Source organism: Balaenoptera ricei, chromosome 11 (genome assembly GCF_028023285.1).
Source record: "Balaenoptera ricei isolate mBalRic1 chromosome 11, mBalRic1.hap2, whole genome shotgun sequence".
NCBI lineage: Eukaryota > Metazoa > Chordata > Mammalia > Artiodactyla > Balaenopteridae > Balaenoptera > Balaenoptera ricei.
In genome coordinates, this window is record NC_082649.1 from 57,899,240 (window position 1) to 57,912,065 (window position 12,826).

Here is a 12,826-nt window from a genome sequence, read left to right on the forward strand (position 1 = left end):
TATTCTTCATTTTTAATATTTTTGTTGTTGGGAGGCTTGATCTACCTTTATTCATGGATTAGAAGCCTAGATTTCTTATTTTCTAGGTATCTAATCTCCTCATCAGTTTGTGAGTTTGTGTGTGTGTGTGTGTGTGTGTGTGTGACGTTATATAAAAAATTTCAAGCAAACAGAAAAGTTAAAATAGTTTTATGGTAAATACCTGTATGCTCACCATCTAGATTCTGTCCATTAGCATTTTACTATACTTAGTTTATCACAGATCTATCCATTCCTCTCTCCATCCATTCACATGTCTGATTTTTACATATTTCAAAGTAGGTGGCATATACTAGTACATTTTCCCCCTGAATGTCAGTTGTTTTTGTATGTTTGTTTGAGTTGTTAATCCAGTTATATTTTTCATTTCTATAAGTTCTATTTGATTCTTTTTTAATCTATATAGTCTCTCATCCCTGCGCATATGTTTAAGCTTTTATTTTTAAAGTATGTTAAACTTAATTATTTTATGATGTGTATGTTATTTCCAATAGCTGATGTCTTTTGTTATCATTGTCTGTTTCTCAGTTGTGGTGCCGTGTTTCCTCTGTGTTTTGCCATTTTTTCCTGTCAATTGCTTGTTCCCCTCAGAGCTTATCTGTGGGAATTTGAGGTAGTTTCCTCCAGGGAAGATTTTCATGTGCTTCTGCAAAGTGGATGAGAGAATGAATAATCTGGGACTGTTTTAAACTAAATTCTTGCCTTGAGTTTTTTTCAGACCACCCAGGGAGTGTTGTAGGCAGCCTGCAAACTGATGTCAGAGCAGGAGCAAGGCTATAAGTTCTCTGGGGAGATATTTTTTTCTCCTCTATTCAACACCAGTATTCTAGTCTGGCCATTTTCTTGGTGTTCCTTGGGATGGGGCAGCAGCAAGTTTACTTCTCATTTAGCCTTATGCTGATGGTACAGTTGTTTGGTGTCCCAGATTCAGGAAGGGAGAGACCCCTTTCAGATCACCCTCCTTGAGTGATTCCAGGACTATGTCTCCTGTGCCCCCTTCCCTATGATGCTATAAAAATTCAGACCCAAGTTTTCCCAGTTTGGCAAATATTTCCAAGGCACAAGTCGGCTTCAGCATTCTGCCTACCACCCCTACCTGGGTTCCCCCCACCCCTGAACTTAGTGCTTATCCTGGATGTGCCTTCTTTTCTTGACATTTTGTCAATAATTTAAGAAAAGCAACTATAATATTTTCATCTTGCCCATTTAGATGATATCAGCAGAAAAGTCAGCCATGCTATCGGAAATAGAAGTCTGTATTTCTCTATATATTTGAAATATGTCATAATTTAAAATAATCTAATAAAAAGAAAAATCTAGAAACTTCTACTCTCAAGTAATTCTCATGTGCTCTATTAAGAATTCACTTAAACGCTAACATATGTGAAAACTGATTATACGAGATACTGAAAGCAAGAAGATGAAAAGCTCTGTTCAACATTTTTATGAATTATTTATTCCCTCTGGGTTTTTCATTTAAGTTGATCTACCTTTGAGTTGAAGGGTTTATTAATGATACTGCTGTTAATGTAGCTATTGGCAGTAACTATGTAGTAAAACTTATTTTTACTATACTTGTGATTGTGTGTTGAAACTTGTATGAACATATGAGCTGATGGAAATAAGTATAAATTAGTTTCCTACTTGTCATTGCTTAATATCAGCAGCAATAATTATTAGGATTTATTTTTTATGATGCTTGTGTGTCCATAGGAAATGTTGTAAACCCAGACTTATTAGAAATGACTAAGAAGGTTGGGATCTGAGAAGATATATAACTTCAGACAAGTAGATGGTCTTTCCCTACACCAGGCTGAGAAAGTACACCCTAACAGAAGCCAAATAATTTCTTGAGTGCTCCTTGAAATCTTTTGAGACAAAAACAATAATATTTATACAGGACCATGAGGACTGGGTGGCCCTGGGCCTCTGAGAATTAGTCTATATCTTAGAATACCAGTACCCTGTGATGTGATTTTGTTTCTGTGTGGACTTGTTCTCCGACTAGTGGGCTGAGAGTCAGACCTCTGAGAGGATGGGCAAGATCGAGCAAAGGTGATTCGCAGGGTTGCGTTTTCATCCTCAGATCTTCTCTCTGACCCTCCTTCATCTCTGCTAAGTTAGTTCCTTAGTGTGGGGGCTTGAAACATGGGAATAACAACATATATTGCATAACCCAACGATAGTGAATGGTATAACTTCCTAAAGGGACCCTACCTTACCTTATAGTGTCTTAGAGCTACCCTAGGGCGGGAGGTAGCTCTTAAGACACTATACGTTAGGTATTAGAATATTGTAACTCCTTCCACAAGTAAAATACACATTATTTATCAACCTCTTCTGAGAAATGATGGCCGTCCGTGGACTCTCCATGTAAGACTTTCCCAGGATATTTGTAATATCAAATATCTATCATTTTCTCATTATGTGTCCAAACCTGTTGGTAGATGATGTGTGAGTGCAGTATGGGGGCATGGCTGAGAGGGCGAGCTCTTGATTTGGGCAGATCATAGGGAGAACAGCCAACAGGAGAGAAATACCCATGAACAGCAGAGGGCCACCCCCACAAGGGCCCTGAGGGGCCAGGAAGGAGCCCTGGTCATTGGAGAAACAATCCCACTATCAGCACCACAGTGTCGTGCCTGTAATCTCCCCTAAAGGATGGGTTGGCAGCAGGAGGAGCCCTGGTCAGTGGTGAGACAATGCCCACCACCACCACAGCCCCACCATGTCCCAGAACCTTGCTTATGGGACCTTAGAAAGAAAATGAGCTCACCTAGGACCCCCCCGACCATGCACACAGGGAATAATGCAGCTGCACGTAATCATGATCATGCCAAGGAGGGGATTTAGGAATGCTTGGTTGCATGATTCTGGCTGGAGTATAGATTCTTGGGTATTGTGTGATTATGGCTCCTCTATGCTTTTGTAATAGCAAGGTCTAGCATATGTCAGTTACACCTAGAATCTGAATCTTGGAGTTGTCACCTTCTCTGGAGATCACTCGCTACAGGAATCTTTTCTTTGGCATCCTTGAAACTGCATTCTTCGAGTCTCTGCTCAAACGTTCTCACTGATGAAACATTCACCATACTTCTCTGCCCCACTGGGTCAGTGCTGCTGAACCCTGGAGCTCCCTCTGTCTCCCCAGCCCACCCAGCCATCTATGTCACGTCTCCCTTTTTTCTTTTTTTAAAAATACTGGTAAAATACACATATCATATATTTTACCATCTTAAATATTTTTCAGTGTACAGTTCAGTGGTATTAAGTACATTCACATTGTTATGCAACCATCACCACCATACATCCCCATAACTCTTTTCATCTTGTAAAACCAAAACTCTATACCTATTAAATAATAATTCCCCATTCTCCCCTCCCTCCAGTCCCTGGCAATCACAATTCTATGTTCTGTCTTTATGATTTTGACTACTCTAGGTACCTCATATAAGTGGAATCATACAGTATTTGTCTTTTTGTGAATGGCTTATTTCACTTAGCATAATGTCCTGAAGGTTCACCCATATTGTAGCATGTGTCAGAATTTCCTTCCTTTTTAAGGATGAGTGATATTCTATTGTATCAATATACCACACTTTGCTTATCCATTCACTAGTTGATGGGCACTTGCATTGCTTCCATGTATCAGCTATTGTGAATAATGCTGCTTTGAACGTGGGTGTACTAATATCACTTTGAGACCCTGCTTTCAATTCTTTTGGATATATATATATATCCAGAAGTGGAACTGCTGGATCATATGGTAATCTATGTTTAATTTTTTGAGGAACCGAGGAACCACCATACTGTTTTCCACAGTGTCTTTACCATTTCACATTCCCACCAAGAGTGTACAAGGGGTCCAATTTCTCCACATCTTTGTCAACACTTGTTGTTTTCTGTTTGTTTGTTTGTTGACAGTAGCCATCCTAATGGGTGTGAAGTAGTATCTCCTTGTAGTTTTGATTTGCATTTACCTAATGATTAGTGATGTTGAGCATCTTTTCATGGGCCGATTGTCATTTGTATATCTTCTTTGGAGAAATGTTTATTCAAATCCTTTGTCCATTTTTTTTTTTTTTTCCTTTGTCCATTTTTGAATGGATTTTTTGTTGTCGTTGTTGTCGAGTCTTAGAAGTTCTCTATATATTCTGGATCTTAAACTCTTGTCAGATATATGATTTGCACATATTTTCTCCCATTCTGTGGTCATCTTTTTAGTTTGGATAGTGTCTTTTGATGTGCAAATTTTAGAAATTTTCATCAAGTCCAATTTGTCTATTTTTTCTTTTGTTGCCTATGCGTTTGGTGTCATATCCAATAAATCATTGTCAAATCCAATGTTGGGAAGCTCGTGTCTTGTATTTTCTTCTAAGAGTTTTATTGTTTTAGGTCTTACAGTTAGGTTCTTGATCCATTTTGAGTTAATTTTTACATATGGTGTTAGGTAAGGGTTCAACCGCATTTTTTTGCATCTGGATATCCAGTTTCCTAGTTCCACTGGTTGAAAAGTGTTGAATGGTTTTGGTACCCTGGTCAAAAATTACGTGACCAAATATGTGAGGGTATATTTCTGGGGTCCTTATTCTATTCCATTGGTCTATATTTCTATTCTTCCCTCTGTATCCCCAAACTTCCCAGCCATCTGTCACAAGTTTCCCTTTAAAAGTAAAACATCTACTTTGTCTCCATGACAGCACTCAAAGCATATGAAAAGAGCTGCTATATAACCTATAAAATTTCTCTTTCCTACATAAAGAAATCTCTAGTTCCTAAAACTATGTTTATGACAGCTTCCACATCCTGTACCATCTCTGACATAAAGAAGAAAATAACTGTCACCCTGTAATGAAGCTACCCCTCAAATTTCCCTCCTTGCTTTGAGCTGCCAGCACAGAACTAAATTCAGTAACAAGAATTTTTATCTGTGTCTTGTTGGCAGCTTTGCTACCACGTTGACTCATATTAAGATTGTGGGCAACTCCTAGGTATTTTAAAATTCACTCCTATAAAAGAAAAAAGAAAAGACCTTCCCGATGCCATTTGTTTTAATTCTGAAAAATATTTCAAAAAACTGCAAACAGTATTATAACAAATGCCTGGGAACCTACCACCACTTTGTCACATTTGCTTCAAGTATTTCATTGGATTTTTAAAACTTTTTTTGGAAACAATTATAACCTCACAGGCAGTTGAAAAATAAGAAGTCCCATGTACCCTTCACCCAGCTTTCCCCAGTGGTAACATCAAGCATAACTATAATACATACAATATCAAAAAGGGGAAATTGATATTGGTGCAATCTATAGATCTTACTCAGATTTCATCAGTTTTTATATACATTCACTCATTTGTGTGCATGTGTGTGATCTATAGTTCTATGCAATTTGATCACATGTACAGATTCCTTTAACCACAACCACAATCAAGATTAATTACCACATAATGTTGCACACCTGAAAATAATATAATGTTATATGTCAATTATATCTCAATTTAAAAAATTTTTTTAAAGATTAATCACCACAAAGGGACTCCCTCATGCTACCCCCTAACCCGACCCCTAACAATCATTAATTTCCACCTCTATAATTCTGTCTTTTAGAGACTATTTTGTAAGTGGAATCATAGATTATACAACTTTTTTTCTCCATTTGTAGATTCTAGTCAGATTTATTTCTAGTCATAGAAATTGTCCCTTTTTCCTCTCTGCAGGCAGTACCCACTTTACATATGTGTGGAAAGCCCTCTTCAGCCAGGTGGGAAAAGCAGGAGGAGGGAGATTCCAAATCCACTGAGAAAACTGAATTAATTTTCTCTGAGAAAATGCAGTTGGTATTAAGTTTCCATAGGGGTAGCACTACTATTCTATTATCATCCTGTGGACACATTATAGATGCAAAGACTTTTTTGCACTAGACAAAGTACTATTCATAACATTGTTCCTGTGAAAAAATAATCCCAAAGTCCAAACTGGAAAACAATCCGTTTATTGGTGTTTGCAAACGTTGTGTTGGAATTGTGTGCCCCAACTTTGCTTTGCCAAACATTGTGTGGACTTGGAGTACTTTATCTAACTGGGTCAGAGAAACAAAAATATTCGCATTTCTTTCAGTTGTGGTAAAAAAAAAAAAAAAAAAAAAAAATATAAATATATATATATATATATATAATATATATATATAATATATACATAAAACCTTTGAGATTGCTTTTTCACTCAGTATAATTCCATTGAGATCCATCCAAGTGGTTACAAGTATCAATCATTTGTCTTTTTATTTCTATAGTATTCCATGATATGGATGTACCCCAGTTTTACATTCAACTGCTGAAGGGCATTTGGGTTGTTTCCAGTTTTTGGCTGCTACAAATAATGATGTATTATGACATTTGTATTTCAGGGTTTTGTGGCACATAAGTTATCATTTCTCTGTGATAAATGCCTAAAAGTGAGGTTACTGGAGTTGTAAGGTAAGTATATATTTAGTTTTAAAACTAAACTGCCAAATTATTTTCCACCAGCAATGTATGAAGATGTAGTTTCTCTACATTCTCACCAGTATTTGGTATCATCACTTTTTTTTTTTTTTAAACATCTTTATTGAAGTATAATTGCCTTACAATGGTGTGTTAGCTTCTGCTTTATAACAAAGTGAATCAGTTATACACATACAATATGTTCCCATATCTCTTCCCTCTTGCATCTCCCTCCCTCCCACCCTCCCCATCCCACCCCTCTAGGTGGTCACAAAGCACCGAGCTGATCTCCCTGTGCTATGTGGCTGCTTCCCACTAGCTATCTATTTTACATTGGTAGTGTATATATGTCCATGGACACTCTCTACCCTGTCACATCTCACCCCACCCCCTCCCATATCCTCAAGTCCATTCTCTAGTAGGTCTGTGTCTTTATTCCCGTCTTGCCACTAGGTTCTCATGCCTTTTTTTTTTTTTTTTTTTCCTTAGATTCCGTATATATGTGTTAGCATACTGTATTTGTTTTTCTCTTTCTGACTTACTTCACTCTGTATGACAGACTCTAACTCCATCCACCTCATTACAAATACCTCCATTTCATTTCTTTTTATGGCTGAGTAATATTCCATTTGTATATATGTGCCACATCTTCTTTATCCATTCATCTGTCAATGGACATTTAGGTTGCTTCCATGTCCTGGCTATTGTAAATAGAGCTGCAATGAACATTTTGGTACATGACTCTTTTTGAACTATGGTTTTCTCAGGGTATCTGCCCAGTAGTGGGATTGCTGGGTCGTATGGTAGTTCTATTTGTAGTTTTTAAGAACCTCCATACCGTTCTCCATAGTGGCTGTATCAATTTACATTCCCACCAACAGTGCAAGAGTGTTCCCTTTCCTCCACACCCATCTCCAGCATTTATTGTTTCTAGATTTTTTGATGATGGCCATTCTGATCAGTGTGAGATGATATCTCATTGTAGTTTTGATTTGCATTTCTCTAATGATTAATGATGTTGAGCATTCTTTCATGTGTCTGTTGGCAATCTGTATATCTTCTTTGGAGAAATGTCTATTTAGGTCTTCTGCCCATTTTTGGATTGGGTTGTTCGTTTTTTTGTCATTGAGCTGCATGAGCTGCTTGTAGATCTTGGAGATTAATCCTTTGTCAGTTGCTTCATTTGCAAATATTTTCTCCCATTCTGAGGGTTGTCTTTTGGTCTTGTTTATGGTTTCCTTTGCTGTGCAAAAGCTTTTAAGTTTCATTAGGTCCCATTTGTTTATTTGTGTTCTTATTTCCATTTCTCTGGGAGCTGGGTCAAAAAGAATCTTGCTGTGCTGAATGTCATAGAGTGTTCTGCCTATGTTTTCCTCTAAGAGTTTGATAGTGTCTGGCCTTACACTTAGGTCTTTAATCCATTTGGAGTTTATTTTGGTGCATGGTGTCAGGGAGTGTTCTAATTTCATACTTTTACATGTACCTGTCCAATTTTCCCAGCACCACTTATTGAAGAGGCTCATCACTATTTTTTATTTGAGCTGTCTAGTAGGTGTAATATCTCATTGTGGGTTTAATTTGCATTTCCCTAGTGGCTAACAATGCCAAACATCTTTTCATGTGCTTATTTGTGTCAGCATATCCTCTTTGGTGAAATGTCTCTCCAAGTCTTTTGCCCATTTTCTAACTGACTGTTTGATATTTTACTGCAGAGTTTTGAGAGCTCTTTTTATATTCTAGATACTAGTCCTTTGTTAGCTACGTAGTTGGGAAATATTTTCTCCCAGTCTGTAACTTGTTTTTCACTTATCTATTTATCAATTTTTTTATGGATCATGTTTTTGGTGTGAAAGAACACGTCATCTAACCTGAGATGGTGAAGATTTTCTCTTATGTTTTTTTTCTAAAAGTTTTCCAGTTTTGTATTTTATATTTAAATCTATGACCCATTTAAGTTAATTTTGTATAAGGTGTGGGGTTTTTGCATTTTTTGTTTTTTGGCTTTTTTGCTTTTTAAATAGACTATTTTTAGAGTGTTTCAGGTTCACAGCAAAACTGAGCAGAAAGTCCAGTAAATTCCCATATCCTCCCTGCCCCCAAACACACTAAGCCTCCCCCACTTTAAACACCCTGGAGCACAGTTGTACATTTACTACAATCAATGAATCTAGACTGATACATCATTATCAACCAAAGTTCATAATTTACATTAGGGTTCACTCTTGATCTTGTGAATTCAATGAGTTTTAACAGAGGTATAATTATATGTATCCATCATTATAATAAAATACAGAATAGTTTCACTGTCCTAAAAATCCTCAGTGTTCTGCCTATTCATCCTTTCTCCCCCCCAACCCCTGGCAATGACCTATCTTTTTATTTTCCCCCTAGTGTTGCCTTTTCCAGAATGTTATATAGTTGAAATCATACAGCACATAGCCTTTTCAAATTGGCTTATTTCACTTACTAAATTAACACAAGTTTTCTCCACGTCTTTTCATGGCTTGATAGCTCATTTCTTTTTAGCGCTGAATAATTTTCCATTGTATAGATATACCACAGCTTATATATGCATTCACCTACTGAAAGACATCTTGGTTAGTTCCAAGTTTTAGCAACTATGAATAAAGCTGCTAAAATATCCGTGTACGGGTTTTTGTGTAAAAAAAAGTTTTCAACTCATTTCAGTAAATACCAAAGGGTGAAATTGCTGGATCAAATGGTAAGAGTAGGTTTAGTTTTGTAAGAAACTGCTAAACTGTCTTCCTAAGTGGCTGTGCCCTTTTGTATTCCCACCAGCAGTGAATGAGAGTTCCTGTTGCTCCACATCCTTGTCAACATTTGGTGTTGTCAGCATTTTGGATTTTCATCTTTTTAATAGGTATGTAGTGGTATCTCATTGTTGGAATCAAGGTTCATTATTTTGCCTATGAAAGTCCCAACTGCTCCAATGTGTCAGCTATTTCAAATATAAAAACAAAACATTCTTAATGAAGTTGAAGCCCCTTTGTCCCCAATTCCTAGCCCTATTCTCCTCCATTTCTCCTTTCCAGGGAACCACCACTGTGAACTCAGAGTGCATCTTTTCAGTCCTTTTTTTACATTTTCAGAGACTTATAGATATGAATCTATGAACAATGTTTATATGTTTTATAGGTTTTTAATTTACAAAAATGCTATCATGTCGTATGCATCATTTTTACTTGCTGGTTTTGCTAAACATTTTGCTTTTAAGACATTTTCATGGAGCACTCTCAGGTAGTCAGAAGCAAACATCTTGCCCCATTGGAGACACATACAGACAGTCCCTGACTTATGATGGTTTGACTTATGAAGGTACAGAAGCAATACATATTCTGTAGAAACCATACTTCGAATTTTGAATTTTTATCTTTTCCTGGGCTAGCAATATGCAGTAAGATGTGGTCTTGAGATGCTGGGCAGCTGCAGGCCCCAGTCAGGCATGCAATCACAAGGGTAAACAACCGATACACTTACAACCATCCTGTACCCAGGCAACCATTCTGTTTTCACTTTCAGAATGGTATTCATGAGCTCTACCCACCACCAGTCCCTCCCATCAGGAAACTTCCACAAGCCTCTTAGATAGCCTCATCCACCAGAGGGCAGAGAGCAGAAACAAAAAGAGCTACAATCCTGCAGCCTGTGGAACAAAAACCACATTCACAGAAAGACAAGATGAAAAGGCAGAGGACTATGTACCAGATGAAGGAACAAGATAAAACCCCAGAAAAACAACTAAATGAAATGGAGATAGGCAATCTTCCAGAAAAAGAATTCAGAATAATGATAGTGAAGATGATCCAGGACCTCAGAAAAAGAATGGAGGCAAAGATCGAGAAGATGCAAGAAATGTTTAACAAAGATCTAGAAGAATTAAAGAACAAACAAACAGAGATGAACAATACAATAACTGAAATGAAAAATACACTAGAAGGAATCAGTAGCAGAATAACTGAGGCAGAAGAACGGATAAGTGACCTGGAAGACAGAATGGTGGAATTCACTGCTGTGGAACAGAATAAAGAAAAAAGAATGAAAAGAGATGAAGACAGCCTGAGACCTCTGGGACAACATTAAACGCAACAACATTTGCATTATAGAGGTCCCAGAAGGAGAAGAGAGAGAGAAAGGACGTGAGAAAATATTTGAAGAGATTATAGTCGAAAACTTCCCTAACATGGGAAAGGAACTAGCCACCCAAGTCCAGGAAGTGCAGAGAGTCCCATACAGGATAAACCCAAGGAGAAACACGCCGAGACACATAGTAATCAAAGTGGCAAAAATTAAAGACAACGAAAAATTATTGAAAGAAGCAAGGGAAAAATGACAAATAACATACAAGGGAACTCCCATAAGGTTAACATAAGGTTAACAGCTGATTTCTCAGCAGAAACTCTACAAGCCAGAAGGGAGTGGCATGATATACTTAAAGTGATGAAAGGGAAGAACCTACAACCAAGATTACTCTACCCAGCAAGGATCTCATTCAGATTCGATGGAGAAATCAAAAGCTTTACAGACAAGCAAAAGCTAAGAGAATGCAGCACCATCAAACCAGCTCTACAACAAATGCTAAAGGAACTTCTCTAAATGGGAAACACAAGAGAAGAAAAGGACCTACAAAAACAAACCCAAAACAATTAAGAAAATGGTCACAGGGACATACATGTCGATAATTACCTTAAACGTGAATGGATTAAATGCTCCAACCAAAAGACACAGGCTTGCTGAGTGGATACAAAAACAAGACCCGTATATATGCTGTCTACAGGAGACCCACTTCAGACCTAGAGACACATTCAGACTGAAAGTGAGGGGATGGAAAAAGATATTCCATGCAAATGGAAATCAAAAGAAAGGTGGAGGAGCAATACTCAAATCAGATAAAACAGACTTTAAAATAAAGAATGTTACAAGAGACAAGGAAGGACACTACCTAATGATCAAGGGATCAATCCAAGAAGAAGATATAACAATTATAAATATATATGCACCCAACATAGGAGCACCTCAATATATAAGGCAACTGCTAACAGCTATAAAAGAGGAAATCGACAGTAACACAATAATAGTGGGGGACTTTAACACCTCACACCAATGGACAGATTATCCAAACAGAAAATTAATAAGGAAACACAAGCTTTAAATGGCACAATAGACCAGATAGATTTAATTGATATTTATAGGACATTCCATCCAAAAACAGCAGATTACACTTTCTTCTCAAGTGCACACAGAAGATTCTCCAGGATAGATCACATCTTGGGTCACAAATCAAACCTCAGTAAATTTAACAAAATTGAAATCATATCAAGCATCTTTTCTGACCACAATGCTATGAGATTAGAAATCAATTACAGGGAAAAAAACGTAAAAAACACAAACACATGGAGGCTAAACAATACATTACTAAATAACCAAGAGATCACTGAAGAAATCAAAAAGGAAATCAAAAAATACCTAGAGACAAATGACAATGAAAACATGACGATCCAAAACCTATGGGATGCAGCAAAAGCAGTTCTAAGAGGAAAGTTTATAGCTATACAAGCCTACCTCAAGAAACAAGAAAAATCTCAAATAAACAATCTAATGTTACACCTGAAGGAACTAGAGAAAGAAGAACAAACAAAACCCGAAGTTAGCAGAAGGAAAGAAATCATAAAGATCAGAGCAGAAATAAATGAAATAGAAACAAAGAAAACAATAGCAAAGATCAATAAAAGTAAAAGCTGGTTCTTTGAGAAGATAAACAAAATTGATAAACCATTAGCCAGATTCATCAAGAAAAAGAGGGAGAGGACTCAAATCAATAAAATTAGAAATGAAAAAGGAGAAGTTACAACAGACACCACAGAAATACAAAGCATCCTAAGAGACTACTACAAGCAGCCCTATGCCTATAAAGTGGACAACCTGGAAGAAATGGACAAATTCTTAGAAAGGTATAACCTTCCAAGACTGAACCAGGAAGAAACAGAAAATATGAACAGACCAATCACAAGTAATGAAATTGAAACTGTGATTAAAAATCTTCCAACAAACCGAAGTCCAGGAACAGATGGCTTCACAAGTGAATTCTATCAAACATTTAGAGAAGAGCTAATACCCATCCTTCTCAAACTCTTCCAAAAAGTTGCAGAGGAAGGAACATTCCCATACTCATTCTATGAGGCCACCATCACCCTGATGCCAAAACCAGACAAAGATACTACAAAAAAAGAAAATTACAGACCAATATCACTGATGAATATAGATGCAAAAATCCTCAAGAAAATAC